This window comes from Neopelma chrysocephalum, unplaced genomic scaffold, assembly GCF_003984885.1.
Source record: "Neopelma chrysocephalum unplaced genomic scaffold, ASM398488v2 Primary Assembly neopelma1_78, whole genome shotgun sequence".
NCBI classification, from domain to species: Eukaryota; Metazoa; Chordata; class Aves; order Passeriformes; family Pipridae; genus Neopelma; species Neopelma chrysocephalum.
Window position 1 is genome coordinate 1,870,988 of NW_020897739.1, and position 16,558 is coordinate 1,887,545.

Sequence of the window (16,558 nt, forward strand, 5' to 3'; positions counted from 1 at the left end):
GAAATCTCAGTGTAACAGTGACCCTAGAAGGATAAGAATCTAAGATATATAAAAGCAAAGTAACACATGGTATCTCCTTTCTGTTTCCACCATGAGATATACAAAAGAATGTGTTTTTACGAATATCAGGGGGGATTTTTTCTTGAACTATTTTTTTTTTCATTTAAAATACATAAAAACTGGATGTACAAAAAAAAAGAAAGTCTTGTGAATTTTTCTACCAATACCTAACAATATTGACTATGTTATATATAATAATAATATACATAATATATATATTATGTATATAATATATATTATATAATAATAATAATAATGATGATGATGATATTCTTTAGGAAGCATCTCTTTTGCTACAGGTAATTTAATGGAGTCAATTTAGAGCTTAGAGAAGATTTAGATTTATAATTCAATTATGATGTGACTTTATAAAATTATCTGTTTGCTATAGAGGTACATTATTCCCAGCATATTTGTTACCTACACCAATCTGCTGAACTCATTGTTTGTATCTGTCAAAGTCTTGGTAATTTAAGTTTGGGAACTTAACCAAATAGTTCAAGTATTCAAGAGCAGTAAGTTGCATGACTCAGACCTCTAAGCACTTCAAAGGAAATTCTACCCTCTTTTTCTGATCCTAAAAGTAAAAATGAACAGATGCTTACAAAGAGAATTCTGCTGCTGGTGCCCAAATAGTAGGTTTACCTTTGGCTCAGTAATGATGTCTGACAACTGGCTGCCTGGTCATTTTAGACTTGTGCCCTTGTCCATCAAAACGCTCAGATTTCAATTCAAGTCTCCATTTCATCATTTTGGATTCATTGGAACCTGAAACTGAAAGTGAAACTCAAAGACTTGGGAACAACCTGAACCAAGAGTGCGAAAAGTGATGTGTGAATACGATTACTTAGTGCTGGGTGTAATCACAGGTGGGCTCTGCTGGGGGAGTCTGATGTTTTCTCCAAAATGCTTGACTCATGCGGAACGACCCCAAGAGGTTTTCATCATGTTGAGCTTTACACTTAGTCTAGTGGAAAAAAACTTGAGGGTGAGACATGTTAGCACAGTTATGCTTTGGATCCTGAGGTAAGGCAAAGCATGTCACTGCCACATATATGAGAGGTATGTTAGCACAGAGTCGGTCCATCCACAAAGGACACCAAAGCTGCTGGGTTTAAGGAAACCTTTTCAAGTTCTTATCACACTTCCAAGCAGGTAAACCAGGTTAGTTAAAGTAGGATCTTTATCTACACCACTGTATTTGAAATGCCAATGTGTGCTGTGTAAAGGCTCAGCACTGAGCTCACAGACCCTGCTGATACTGCCTTGTTTGTATCAATTGACATTTCAAAAACGACTTGAACACAACTTTGTGCAATAGCACTCAACAGAGCAAGCCATGTTTAAAACATGCTGGTTGAACTTTGGCACCAAGGGAGGGGAGTTTAGAGTCAACCTACACGATTTTAAACACAACTTGCCTTACTTGGCCTGTATTTAAAAGTGTTTGTTTAAATTTGCTGGCTAATACATTTCCAAACATAGTTTGTTTTTGCAGCCCGGACAGACTCATACTCTCAAATTCACCCTTCAGACCATCTTACACAGACGGTATTTGCTGATATTCAGAACATCCTGTGAGGCATATTTACATATTCTTTCACACAAGAAATTATGTGGAAATTTATGGGTTTATCTATCTTTTCTGGAGAGAATTTTGTCTGTCTTATGAGCCTTGACCCAATTTACTAACCAATACATTTTTGCACTTGTTTAGATGACAGAATTTGGCTTCTATTTAAGTAAATTACAAAACTTCCATTGACAGACTGGGAAGAAGTTGGGCTTTAATGGAGGTTAGGTTAATTTATTTTGCAAAACCAAGGAGCAAAGTAAGGATCCCCAAACCTAACGAAAATAGAACACCACTAAATAACTGTTCCTGAAAACTCTACCATTTCTAACTAGAAAAACAATGAGGAAAAAAAAATCATACACCTTAACCACCAAAGTTTTCCATGCACTTCTAAAGGTTAGGGCTCTGCATTCCTTAGTTTCAAACTTTTGCATTCCAGCTATTGTGCCAGTGGAAATGTTTAGTACTGAAGTCCCATCTAGTTGTTTAAAAGCTGCAGGCTGAACTAGCACACGAGTGTATACCCTGTTTTGGATATACAGGACAACATACCAAGCTGGTTTTGGCATGCTGCCCACAGTATTTAGGCAAATACAAGCATGGTTTGGATCCATGGATTCATTTGTGCTCATTTCCAATAGATGCTTTTCCAACTCTCACGCTAGGCAAGTTTTCAATGGAATAGAATGAACCCCATAATTCACACAGATTTCAACTAAACAAACTAAAAAAACCAAACAGTGTATTCCTACTAAATTAGATTAGCTGCTTTGTATAGAGCTTTGCTCCATTTTTTTGTTTCTTCACTGGAAACTTTTAAAATACACTGCAAGGCATTATTACATGTCATTGTTCTGTATTTTCTGCCATTGCATTCTTATTGTGAATGTGAATGTAATAGTAAGACTTTCAGCCAAGTTCATATTAAAATATCACACCAGGAAATGCTGTTTACAAAGTCCTTTAGAATTGTGTCAGATTGTTTGAGAGGACACAGCTAGCAATTTATGCATATCATGGAAGGGCTTTCCTCCAAATACACAACTCAGTGTTCTTCCAATTTACAGCAGAAATATTTAGAGCAGAAATTACTTTAAGGGACAATATTTCATGAGGTAAATGCTTAGCACTCTATAAAATTTGCAGAGATATCTTTAAGAGGAATAATTCTGTGCTTGGAATCAGCTATGGACAAAAATGATAACATTTAGATTGCGACCAGTGCTCACAAGCACTGCTCATTGGCTGGAACAAAACTGGCAGTAAAAAACCCCACTGGATATCAGCTTGGAGGTTTTAAATTTCAAACCTAATGTACACAAGTTACACTGTGGATTTCTTTTTCCTTTTCTGTAATTTTTCCCATCTGTCCCATTTCATTAGAATCCGCAGTCCCTAGCCAGTGTGAACGTTAGGATGAGACTAACGCACATTTAGGCCGAAACGCTTCAGCGTGCACCGAAATCAAAGTGCTGGTTTTTGGGTACCTGCCAATACAACCTGGTTGTTGAGCATGATGGCCAAAAATCTCCAAAACACCTCAGCACCTTGCTCTCAGCGGGGTGCTAAGAACAGTGAAGAAGTGGCTGCTTTATTTGTTGCTTATGTGGAAGGTAAATTATAACAGAACCCTGTTGGCTCTGAGCTCGCCAGAGCCAGCGGGCTTAGACCCCGAGCTCTCTATCATGTGCTGCAGTCCTGGGCACAGCATGGACTCTTCATTTCTTGTTTAGCAGAGAAACTCTGTCTGCAACTCTTCTTTCTACTTTATAGAGATATATTTTGAATCCTTTAAGTTTCCTTCTTTGTTTGATATCTCCTTCCTACATCTGGCACTGGGCACTGAACGCATGGATAACCTTTTGCTTCAAAAGAGTTATGTCATCCTGGACTGTGCAGCTGGAGAATCGTTGTTTTATAAACTTGCCTTTTTGCAAGTATATTTTAGAAATGTGGTCCCATTTAGGAAGCTGGATGCTTTGGGTTTTGTAAGCATGTTTTATATTACAATTCATTAGCAGATGAACTGGTGATGGGTCAAAACTACGAAGGGAGCAGATAATCTGTGGTGTTCTATACTGCTGGTTCCATTTGATATGTTCTCTGTAGCATAAACATGCCACGTATGGCATAAATTGCTGCAATATTGAATTTCAAGGAAGTTTCTAAAATAAAGATAATGCAAGACACCCTATGTCCATCATGGCACTTTACAGTAACAGAAAGAAAGAAAACCAGAGTGACAGGGGAACATAACTTTATGAGATAAAATTTGCCCTTCCTAATACTCTCTGCTTAGTACAGGAGTATCAGGAACTGCTTTTTGTCTGAAGGCAAAGGTGGCAAAGCTGAGTTGTTGTTTTAAAAACGCAACAGTTGAATTATCACTAAAGGAAGCCTTAACAAAAGAGTTTCATTTTTTCCCATGAACTCATTGCGAGCTTTGCCATTGACTTCAAAGGGCAAAGGATTGGGTCTTAGTATGTATAATATAGTACAGTTATTTAATTAGAAGCAGATATCACGAATAAAAATCCTCATTGGGAAGGGTGTAGCAGATTTCGCTACGGATCTTCTTACTACAGATTGCTGTGTCTAGCAGAAGTCGTTCCCTTCGAAGGAATGAAAAAAATCTTAGACTTGGGGGTATCCCACTAACACTGTTAAATAATGTAACTTTTTTCCAAGGAGGTTAGGGAGAGGAGTGCCCAGCAGCTGTGGGTGACAGCCTTTTCAGCAGGCACCGCTGTGGCTGGACGGGTTGGACAGAAATTTCTTGTGTTGGCAAACCCATCTTGTAGATGCATCTTGGACAGTTTAACTGGCATCCCTTTGGAAAGGCTCCAAGGGTCTTGCAAAAATCATGGAGAATTGTGCAATAGTAATTATAATGGTTGTCTATACCTATACAATACCAGGTGTTTCCAAGATGTCCTGTAATCAAGGAGAACCACGTCATGAGTTTTATTAGCTTTACTCACCCACCACCACTGAAGAGATCATCTCTCTGTTTATCTCTCTAATTCCTTGACATCTCTGCCAGGAATTCTTGCTCTGCTTTCTCTTATCATTCTCCCTGTAGTACTTTTATTTAAATACACAAGTACAGCTACTTACTTAAGCACCAGTTTCAGTGAATTCACTGAAAATTGTGGGCAAACAACACCTTGGACTTCAAACCTTGTTACTTGGTTAGAATAGTGCCCATCACTTCCAGTGGACTTTTCCTGGACTGAAAGGAATACAGTAAACTTTCTGCTTTGCATGAACTCCCTCATCACAGAAATCTCTGAACTACTAGAGCTTAACAGATGTGGCTGGCATAGAGCAATCAGCATTTTGTCCCAAAAATTACATTTTCCTATTTTGCAGAGATCGCTTCAAAGACCAGCTGCCATAAGCCACTGATTTAATTACAGAGGATGCATATGGAAATAATCTGAAAGGAATAAATAGCTTTCTATATTAGCATATATTCATAATGATCTTCCTGCACACTGAAATAATACTTGGAGAATGGGTAGTGTAAGACTTGCTTGTAAAATCCTTCAAGTTAGGGAAAAAACTATCATGAAGCATGGATGTTTTAGGGAAATTCTAACACGTGATACTATTTAATTCTTAAGATCCTTAAGAGGAGCCGCTGTTTGACACCCTTCACTGAAAAAAGAAGATTCAGAATTGTTGGCTTTCCAAAAAAAATGGATACCTAGGAAATTAGAATGGTTTCACCCAAATTCACACTCAGTGCAATAAGTATGTTATGCTGATCAACAGAAAATGAACCATTCACAAATGTGGAGAGTTTTGTTACAAGAATATATAATTAATTAATTAATTGGCTTTTGAGACAAAATGTTAGTATTAAAGTTGTTATCTCATGTTTTCCACGCTGTCAGTCAAAGTTAGTCTTTAGATTCACTGTGCATTTTTAGGGGGATCTAGGGAAAGGCACCAGTTTTTTGGAAATCAGAGCTAGGACTCCATTTCCTTTCAAGCCCCCCAGTCCCTTTGGGAAGTGAATTAGCAGTGTGCCTTTATGTCCAGTCTGATTAAACACCTTTTCATGATACTGACATTATTGATTATCACTAGATGGTGCTCTTATTCACAATCCCCAAAATCATAGGTAAGTGAATGTAAAGACAGATGTGTATCTGTCTTGGAGACATTTTGGTTGCCAGGTTTAATGCTCTCTTACTGAAGCTGCAGTTGTAATCCTCTAAAGAGAAAACAGAAAAATATTTCTGCACCTATTTGACACCATATTTTAGTGCATTCAGTAGTAATATTACACACAACCATTGAATACATGTAGTGAAATAATAACTAAAAAAGTATAAAAAAAAACATTACCTCAAACCTCAGTTTCTTCCAGGCCAACCTGACACCACCCAGGAGCCCTGGAGATGTAAGAAGTCTCCCAGGTCTTCTATCCAATTTAAACCAAATTTTAAACTATCTTAAAATGGCAGTTTTAATAAATTCCTCGTTATCTTGTTTTTCTTTCTCTGCCCTCACTTTCAGTCATGACTTCAGTCTGTAACACTTGATCTTCTAAACTCAGGTTATTTTACTCCTGTGAAGTGCACCATCCTTGAACAGCTACAGTGTTGGAAATCTACTTGAGTTTTGCAGCTTGAGCCCATTTTTACTCCAATACCTTTAAATTAACAGATCAGTACAGGTGTGGTCAAACTAAATTTTCCATGATTGAATCTTCATCTGAAGGACCCTGATTCAACTCCTAAATGTGCTACATTTTTAAGTCATTTTCCAGATCACCAGGATAATGCTACCAAGGTATTTCTGATTTCATGGCACAATTTGTGACTACAAGAAGGGGTTGACTTTAAAACCTCTTGTCATTCTAGTTTCAGTTTTCTTCCTCTATATTTACAGGAACAGTGAAAAACAATCCAGTGAATCCAAATGTAGTGAGAGGACCATGAATGCCTCTTTTTCCACCCTGGGAAGAACAGTACAAAGGGTACAATAATTAAGCCTGAGGAGGTAGTTATCCTTGTGGCTTCTCATTTTTTTTGGTTACTCCATGAACAAATGGAGCACTGAAATTCATGGCCTGAGAACAATGGTGCCCAGCCCCGTACCAGCCTTCTGGGTCACTCACTTGTTGTTTGCTTCCAGGCCTGATTTGCATGAGAGGCCTGGAAAAGTTGCAGAGACTGGGAATTAGCACAAATTGATACGGGGGGCTAATTGACTTATGCAGAAACTAAAGATGCACTGGCCTGTTCAAATCAGGCTTGCATTCAGGCCTCTGCATTCCTGCATCATCCAGCGCTGAAGAATTAAACCCTAGCATGGTTCATCGGCTGCTGGGTCCTGGGATAAAAATAGAGAGGCAGAAACGGGATCGTGTTTTAGCACCATCAGCTGAACCTGAAAAGAGTGGGAAGGAACCCTTCCTTTTATGAAAAATGCTTTCTTTTCAGGTGTTCTAGGCAACAGCATGGCACTCAAGCTCACCTAAAGTGAGAGCCAAACCAAATCTTTGTCCAAAACCTTTTACTGCTCTAGATGCAAATATTTTTTTTTAATGGCTGGAAAATACAATTTATTTTAGTGACTGGATCAAACATGCTGGATTCAGACAGTGCCAGACACAGCTGTAGGAGTTACCTATTGCCTCAGCCCTTGTGCAGTGCCTCTCTCTTGTCTGATATCCAACTAAAAAACTTCTTCCAATAGGTTTCCATCAGATCATTGTAAGAAGAATTTATATGTTACCAAGTCCTTTTATAGTTCCATAGCACTACAGAAAGCAGTGTTCATCTGTAGGGATTCACATAATCCCACGTTATACCTGTATGTCACTTAAGGCACAACTTACACATCGGAGTTTAGTTTCATTTAAAAGCTTTCTTGAACCTTTTTGGATTTCTTTAGTTTTACATTTGCAACATACCCTCAGGTCAGATGACATTTGTCATGTACTTGGGTTTCCTTTTGACCCTTTCACTTGGCTCCTCTAGGCCTTGTGTACTTCTAGATTCTCCATCATTTTAACACCATTAATCACACCCTAAATCAGTATCTCAAATACAGATCCTGACACAACTGCTCCTGGCTGGTTTTGACTCGTTTCTTCCATGCTAAAAGAAAATCCAACCGCCTCTGAAACACTGACATTAAAATGCTCTTGCTGTGTTTTTAAAATTAATTATTAGGTTTAAGTTAATAAGAAAAAGATAAGTCTCAGGGCGAAATAATAAAGAGGAAAGGAAACTGGACACTGATCCTGACGCTGAATTTAATTTATGGAGGTGCTGACCTGTGACGTCTGTTTAAAGACTACGCAATCCTTGAAGAGTGTGCTTCCCAGAGGAACCTGAGAGGATACTAGTAGTTCATAGAACAGGACCTTTCCCTCAAAATTATATTAATAAGAGGTGTCAGCAAAGTCTTCAGAGGGAATCTGAGTCGGATTATCTTCTTTTAGGTGAAAAAGAGAACTGTACATGTTTACATTCCTATTCAGTTGCCTAAAATGTCCCTCTTGATCTTCAGTCAATTTTTAAATGGCTTCTTACATCACCAGTATGCTGAAAACTGTCTGACTGTAAAGGTTTCTTAATCAGAGAGCTAAAAGCAGTGCCATGAGATAAGGAGCTACAGAACCTATTGATTTCCAGGGTAGACAGTATTGTGAACTGTAGGGAAGCACTTGCTCAGGAAACAATTACAACATTACAGAACCAATTCACATAAATATCTTTTCAGTTTCTTAGCTGTGCCTTCACAAGTTCCTCCCGGCCTCTGCTCCCTTTATTTGGTGCTTGGCATTTGGACTAGTGCTGCAGATCTGGACTGACTTTGACATTACCAGGGGCTTCTGACACTCCTTTGAACAACGGTCCCTGAATACCATGCTGTCATATTGCCAGATGTTCCTTCACACTGTTTTCTCTATCACAAACAGGCCCTGAAAGCAGCACAATGCTTATGAGAGGAGAAGGCAGTGATTTTCACTTCCTCTTCCACCTTTGTCTCATCTTTTAAAGCTAGTATTTGACTGTTGCTGGGAGTTGAAGCGCTTTCCACAGATCTAAAGGGAAATGCTACAAGAAGGATTTTGGTTTCATAGCTGCCGGAGTCTTCATTTCAGAAGTACTTTCAAAAACTGCCTCTTCACTTGGTACAAGATACAGTTGTTTGTTGTTTTCTTATGCAGTAAAGGCATTGCTCACTCTAAAAATCAAGCCAGGAAGATCTGGCACAGTTTAGGGTTTATACTCACTAAGGTTACTTGGAGGTTGCATATGGCCATGGCAACGTGACCAAGTTAGATGCAGCATTTATTAGTTGAAAAATATGCAGGATATCCTGTAGCAAACCCGGAGCAACAGTAGCCACACAAAATGAAAAGGAATGCTGTTGTCCTAAACTAATGTAACTAAGGCTGTCTAAAACTTTTCTATGGCCATGTTGGGGTGAAATCTGATGGCAAGCAGGTATTTTATAGCCACATGTTAATCTTCTTGAACAGGATGAGTTATTAAATTAAATCCTTAAAATGAGCAGCTCTTTCATGTGTGCTTATATTTTCCAGATGTTTGATACAGTCAAGATTATCCTGTTCATTTGCATGTGCTCATTTCTTTTGTTGTTATTTTTAGAAAACTCTTTAAACTTATTACTATACTAACATCTGAGTAAGATTTGAAAATCTTTTTTTTTTTTATTTTAATCCCATACCATTTTTCACTTATCTTTCTTAACCCTTATTTCTATTATTTATAGTTTTGGAAGAGACCGGGGTTTAATTTCAGCAACTTAAGCAAGTGGGATTTTGTCCTAGGTTTTGTCCCCAGTCATTGTTTCTAACATTTACACGGACGTTTAGCTCCTGCTACAGGATTGCTGCATTCCATGGATGTGTGGGCTGCATCCTTGACTTAGCCAACATGTCTTAAAGCTGGCACAGACTTTGGCCAAAGATCATGAAAGTACTTCAGGATCAATCTAGGATGAGAGATGCCATATTATGTCTCTGTTAGTACATTATAATAATACTTCAGAGGAAGATAATTCAATAAAATCATAGAAAATGTGTGCCAAAGGTCTGCTTGAAACAATAATCCAGCTTCTTATATTAAGAATTGTTAAAATTGGCAACAACTGGCTCTTTCCCAAGCTACATGCCTTTTGGATTTCCTTAAAAATTCAATCTTTACAGTTTCTGAATAATGCAACCATTGTAATTCAAGGACGCTCCCCTGCTGGTTTTGATTAATTTATTTTAACAACATAGAAAAAGTCTGCTGTAGCTCCTCTGGTAATATAAATCCCTGTGACAAAGGATTCTGTTGTCTCCACCTCTCTAATAAACTACAGTGTCAGGGGTTCAGAGCTAAATGGATGGCAGTACAGCCTAAACAATTCATCTCTGCTTTGGTGTCTGAATTTAATATCAGGGTTCTTTCCCCTTTAACCTTTAACTAGTTTATAACTGTATTCTTACTTCCTGCATAAGCAACACATCCAGTGAAATGTTTTGATTTGTATGCAATTACATATTTGCACATTTCAAATTAATATCTTGAAAAAAATTTTACCTATAGTCAGATATCTTAAAAAAAAACTCTGTAAAATAACAATGGTTGTCTGCCCAACTTTTTAAAATTTATTGTGACTCTCATGACATATGCAATTTTCCTTTCAGTACCAGCTACTGAAATCTGGTTCTTACCTGAGTTCCAGCTTTCGTTAAAATTAGAATACATTTCTGGATATCCTGGATTGCAAAGTTATCCCACCCACAAGTGGTAAAAAAACCAAGTAACCCCAAGTTTTTAATGTTTAAATCTTTTTTCAAACTGTTATTTGCCACTCTGCAGGGTTAATGGAATAAGCTTGGCAGGACCACAGTCTGAGAACAAAATGCACAGTGAGGACACCTAAATACCCATTACAGTTTCTATGGACAGAAATGGAGTAGAAGCACAACAAAGCTGCCATTAAAATAACTGTGGCTTTCAGAGGTCACGCAAATTGTCCCAGCAACGCATGACATTCTCCCAAATCCTAAGAACATTCAAGCACTATGATGAGTTTGGGGAATCACACAGCACTTTAACAGAAATTGCTGTTAGTTTACTTATACAATTACATCCTCTTGAACTGTTTTCATTCCACATAAATATTAAATACCTCTTTGTTTAAACTCATTTGTTTAAAAATCTTAACTAAAATGAAATGAAAGCATTTTCAAGCTGTTTCTTGCAGATTTCTGGTAAACTAGCTGCTCGTTTGACATGGTGCATGTGTAATTTCAGCAGTGCCCCTATGTGTAAGTGTATATACAGATGCTTTAGGCTAACATTAAACAATGTTCTATAGCTATGACCGGGTTTTGTAATCCAAATAAAGTAGGTAGTGTTTTTATAACTATCAATTCTTGGGTTATGGAGAATGTCTTCAAATAGAAATGGAAAGAGGTTTATCTTTACAAACAGGTCTCATTCCCTTAAAAGGAAGTTGTTTCTTTTTTCTTCTGCTTCTTTGGAGAACTGGCTACAAACTGGGAATGGTTACTGTATGACTCATTTGGGAAGAATAGCTACAGTGTAAAAAGTTCAGAAGGGATTTTAATAAAACCAAACCAAATTATCTTCTGTTTTGGGCATGATAAGGACAGTTTCAAAGAGAAAAATATTAAATTTTTTCAGAATGCTGTAAATCAACATAATACTGTAGTGTTTTGAAGGGAAGGGGGAAAAGCTCAGGAGAGAATAAAACATTTTCCCCTTGTTTCAGTTCTATAGATAAGGCACAAATCTCTTTTCATAAGCAAATTTTAATTTACTTTATTCTGGTCTGGCCTGGAAGTGAGCTCCTGCATCCACCAGAGCAAACCACTGACTGCCAAAAACACACATGGAATGATCACTTATTGAGCTATGCACAGATAATGGGACTTTCCTACTGCACCCCACCTACTTCAGCTACTTGGCAACTCCTCAAAACTCCAACACTGTAAGTCAAACTGTCCACAATAATACAATTATTGCAATAAAAATACATTATTGCCATAAACAGCTACACTGTGGACAGTAAAGACTGCAAATGCTACAAGTAAATATTATTGTATTAGTGTCTGCATTGCTGTCCCCACAATGGCATAAAGGATACAATAGTAAATATTGTTTAATTTCATTTTATTTAAGATTTGCACTGAAGTGCAGGCTAGCTTGATGCAGCAGCCAGGTGAGGAATGCTGGCTATTTAGCAAATGTTCCATGCAAGACATGGGAAAATGCAACTTTTTTTAAGTTCAGCACTAGCTGTTTGAATATTGTTACTCTGGCAAGAGAATTTTAAGAGATTTTTGTTTTCATTCTCCTTAGTGCACACAGACTGCAAAGGAACTTGCTGCATTTATCACTTGTAGTCAAGGTATATTCTGTGTTCCCTTAAATTTCAAACAATTACGTGGTTTTTGGTGTGAAAGTGCATGTCCAATAGTGGACATTTATATAAAGTTTCCCAAAGTGCTAGTAGGATTTTTATTTTTAATTTCTCCTGGAGCTTTTTCCTGAGTGTTTCTCCCAAGATTGCTCCAGCTGAGGCTGAAGTTAATAGAAAGTGACCGAGTGATTTCAGCAGGAGTTTCACATTTGGAAAGCAAAACCAGGGCTGTATTTTGGCCAGACTGTCTATGTATCTAAATTCCCATTCCTAGGAAGTTTACAGGAAAATGCTGAACGTTTCAAATTGCCATGAGACCAACTAACTGCATTTGAATCTTCTCCTGAATACATCCAGAATATCCTGTAGTCTTCAAAGCTAAGCTTTAAAAGAAAAAAATGCTTCTAAGCCCTCTCCACCCCACTTCCCACTTGCTCATGTTTGACCAGTTGAGAATGTCCTGGCCAAACAAGGTTCAGGGATGTGTCACAAGCACTCAGGAATCTTGCATGACTTCAGATGATTCTATGCTTTACAGTATAGCCCAGGCTGTGTATTACTAATACATATTATTATATATATTACTGTAAAGGAGGACATGCACTGCTGATGTTTTAGGAGGCACCTCCATAGTTTGTCATTGCAGTAGATTGAATTGGGACAGTTTTAATTCTATTCAAAAAAAGAAAAAAAAACAACATTGCAACAGACTGCAAAAGAGAGTCTGTGCTTCTTTTAAAGGCCTGTCCCAGACCTGGTTGCCAGGGAGCTGCAGGAGGGAGAAGGCTGGCAGCAGCCAGGGAAATAATCCAGCTGAATTCAATTAGAGTGCATCAGTAGAACTAAGTGAACTATTAAATTAAACAGGCCCCCTAAACCAGAAATGGGTATGACCATAGAAACTGCAGGATTTGCTTTATCCTGTGTTGAGCTGTAAGTGCTGTCTGACATGAGCCACTGCCCTGCACCCTTGCAAATGTGCTCAGGACAGGACCACGTTTAGGGTGATCCACCTTGGCCCCTCTGACACTGGCCATTTTCCAGGATCCACAGCAGGCAGTGACGCAGCAAGGCACTACTTTCCTACAGGAGGCTGAGGAGATGCTGCCTTATTTGTGGATCAAAGGGAACCAGAAGGAACAGCATGAGAGAACAGGACTGTGAGCAAACCCTTCCTTGCCCTTTTGGCTGAGGACTCCTGCTGAACACCTGCACAGAGGGCAATGGTTCCTCCAGGAGAACCGCTCCAGGTTCTTAAAATACCCCGATCAAACCACTGGCCAGGATATAACCCTAATTGAGCAGAAATAGCCCAACAGTTTACTAATTCCTTTGGATATCCTGCATCATTTTTCCTCTAAGTGGTAACTAATTGATTTAATGAGAGAGGTTTTTTTATTTAAAGAGAAGCATCTTGAGCATTTCCTGGTCTGTAGATTTAATTTGTTCATCAGTGGTACAGGTATTCATCAGCAAGCAAATATCTAATTTTAATTTATAAAAGGCATTTCCTGCATACTAATGCCAGAAATTTGGGAAGAAACCGGATGTAAGCGAGAAAGTAAGTGTCCAGGAGAGACAGCAAAGATACTTACTAGTGTTGAATAAAAAAGTACCTTAGTTTTGGGGTGGTATTCTGGATATATGATTTCCTGCTCAAAAAAAAAAAATAAAAAAATGAAGATAAACATAAGCTAATGAAGAGAACTGAAGGAAACAAGCTTACCAAAAAGGTTTGTGTAGGAAGCTGCATACATTTTGCGTCTGGAGGAAAAGACTCCAAGGAAAGTGTAGTGGTAGTCCATAAAAAATGTTACCTCAAACTGTTCCGGAGATTGCAGCTGAGCTCCCATTTCCTTCAAAGGTTGCAAATGACAAGTTTCTGCAAAGCAGGGTTCTCAAAGTTTGCAAAAGGCCAGTGGTTCAGTTTATATTTTTCCTACTGCAAAGCAAATGACTGACAGAGGTCAAACATACAATTTGAAAGTGAAGTCCTTTCCCCTACTCCCTTCCCTGCCTCCTCCTAGTGCTCCACTTGTACTGGTTTCCGAGTTCTCCTATGCATTATTTGGCAGCCTCAGCTCGTAGCAACACAAAATTACACATAGCACCAGCAGAACTCCAACTCGGTGCATTTTGGAGGCCTAAATTTAAACCACTCCTTATGGAAGAAAACAGAGAATTGTGCTGGAGGAAAATCTCCATGCTCATGATATAAAATACCTTTTGCCTGCTTTTCTGCTGTCGTAAGCAAATGAAAATTTTTGAAAGTGTTTGGTTTTTTTTTTTTTTCTGCAAGTAATACCTTTTTTGGTTATGGACCAGTGGTGCTGACAAATATCTAACTCTTGCCAGGAGCTAAAATACTAAATGTCAATCTAGTCCATTTTTGACAGTACATATGAAAGATATGACTATTTTTTAGCATGCTCCTTAGAATATGTGAAATGAAAACTGCAAGAGAAAGCACAGCCAGTTTCAAACCTTACTTACTGAATTACTTTGGAAAAAAACCAGCCTGATGCACAGAAGAAGAGTGACAACAGGTACTATCAATCAAAGTGTAGAACCAGTTATGTTCTCTCAAAGAACTAAAGATGGAGTACAAACCAAAAAGTCAGAAATGTTATTCAAACTTCCTAACTTGCCCCATTTCGAACTCCTGCAATGTGGGTGAGACTGCTGTACAATTTTGTGCTTATAGATTTTGAGGCATTTGGATGGCAGGACCAAATTCTTAGCTTGGGCCAAAGACTGTTCCAGCAAACTCATTTTAGAAACATATTTATTTTTATGTTGATGTGATCAGCACAACTGATTAATGGCAACACAATTATGCTGAAGGGCTCCATTGGAAGAGCTGGTTCCAGTGATTGTTGCTGCAGATAGAAGGAGCTGATGAGGGGCAGGAATGAGTTATGACTCCACACATAGTCCCATTTAGCATTACAGGCCAGGGTCTAAACTTATGAGTCAGATACAGCTTTTTCTGGAAATATTTATGAACTACTGGTCTTTTTCTGCAAACCTGCCTTTCATCACATCTGAGATGTGAGGTGGGTCAGTTCTGAACACATTTTGCAGTCAGAGCCTCATCTAACCTCTCCCTTTCCCTTGTCCCTCCCCAGGCTCTGACACCTGTAGTGTGCTCCTCTGATTTCCTTCTGCACAGAGACATGAGCACACAACTTCTGCCCTTGAATAATCCACTTCTAAATTAACTTTGCCTAAAAATCCGTCTTCAAACATCCTGCATTGCTTATTCTAACCTACCTTCTAAATTGGATGTTCTCCTACTTTCTCTACTTTCTTTTACTCTCCCCTTTGTTTTTTCAGTCCTTTTCCTCTATATCCTTCCACATTTATCAACTACATCAACTAACATAACTCTAACATCAACTGTGGTGTCAGGGTCACCTTTTTGGCCATTTCCACCATGAAAACAGCTCCATTGTGCTCCTCCCTCGTTTAATGGCCTATACCCATCTCTCCTGACATTTCCCATTCCTTCATCTGTCAGGTGCTTTAAGGAAAAGAATCGAACAGGCACATTTGAAAGAAACCATTCTAGGTAAAGGTAGTGGGAAGCCATGGTACACAATGAGTTTTGTCTGGAATTGTGAGGATTATCCAACAGGGAAGAACAGTAACTGAAGTGTATTAACTGCTTCACTACAAATCCTGTGTGCACAAGAAGATGTAAATGATGATGACAGTAGATTAAACTTGGTTCACAAGCCTTCAAACATACTCAGTATGACATTCTTTTTCATTTATGCAGCTGAGCAAGTTTACTTCAGCCAGCGGGTGGGGGGTCTAAGAAAACTCTCTGGACTGTAGAACAAGAACACATCTGTACAGCTGAGATAGCTTTGAAGATATGCCAAATTTGTTTGGGGATTTTTGTGGGGGTTTTGTCTTTTAATAAGCTTAAGGGTTTTCTAGAAGAATCCTAATATCACTTCTACCCTTCACACCAAAAATAAACCCCAAATGAAAACAGCATCAGGGACAGCCATTTTTATGGCCAAATAGATAAAGTGTCACAAAGCAGAACAGTGTACAAATGAAAAATTGAACTAGTTTACATATTATGCATTCAAACAACCATCAGCCAAACACATCTTTGAAAGTGTTGATATGACATAGAGAAGTTGCCAATTCCCAGCAAAAAGCACCTATAGATGTTTGCAAATGGCAACATCCAATTACAGTGCATTTCAGTATTTAACCAGGCTTGGCAAGGAGAAGGAAAACCAAAAATATGCTCGTGTTCTGGCAATCCACACAGCATGTTGAATTTTAGAGCATTAACCGATGGAACAATCTTGTCCTATTTAGGAAATTTTCTTGTCTAGATTTCTTTGTTTGAGTTCAATAATGTAACTGCAAGCTGCTCCAAAATGCCAGTAAGCTTCATTCCAAGTGCAGTGTGAGAAAGCAGACACATTCTGCTTCCCTGCTTGTCCATAAGGAGGACTGTGAAGGGGC

At 38.4% G+C, this 16,558-nt stretch overlaps 1 protein-coding gene and 1 long non-coding RNA gene across 3 annotated transcripts in view; one reads left to right on the forward strand and one right to left on the reverse strand.

The window, feature by feature from the left end:
* The window catches only part of SYNPO2 (synaptopodin 2), a 77,243-nt gene that overhangs the window by 2,804 nt on the left and 57,881 nt on the right, over positions 1–16,558 (forward strand). The gene's annotated exons all lie outside the window — the stretch shown is intronic.
* Positions 6,234–16,558, reverse strand: part of LOC113970683 — a 91,111-nt gene continuing 80,786 nt past the window's right edge. Inside the window, exon 12 of the long non-coding RNA XR_003535275.1 lies at positions 6,234–6,982. This is a non-coding gene — a long non-coding RNA (uncharacterized LOC113970683). The remainder of the gene's footprint in view (positions 6,983–16,558) is intronic.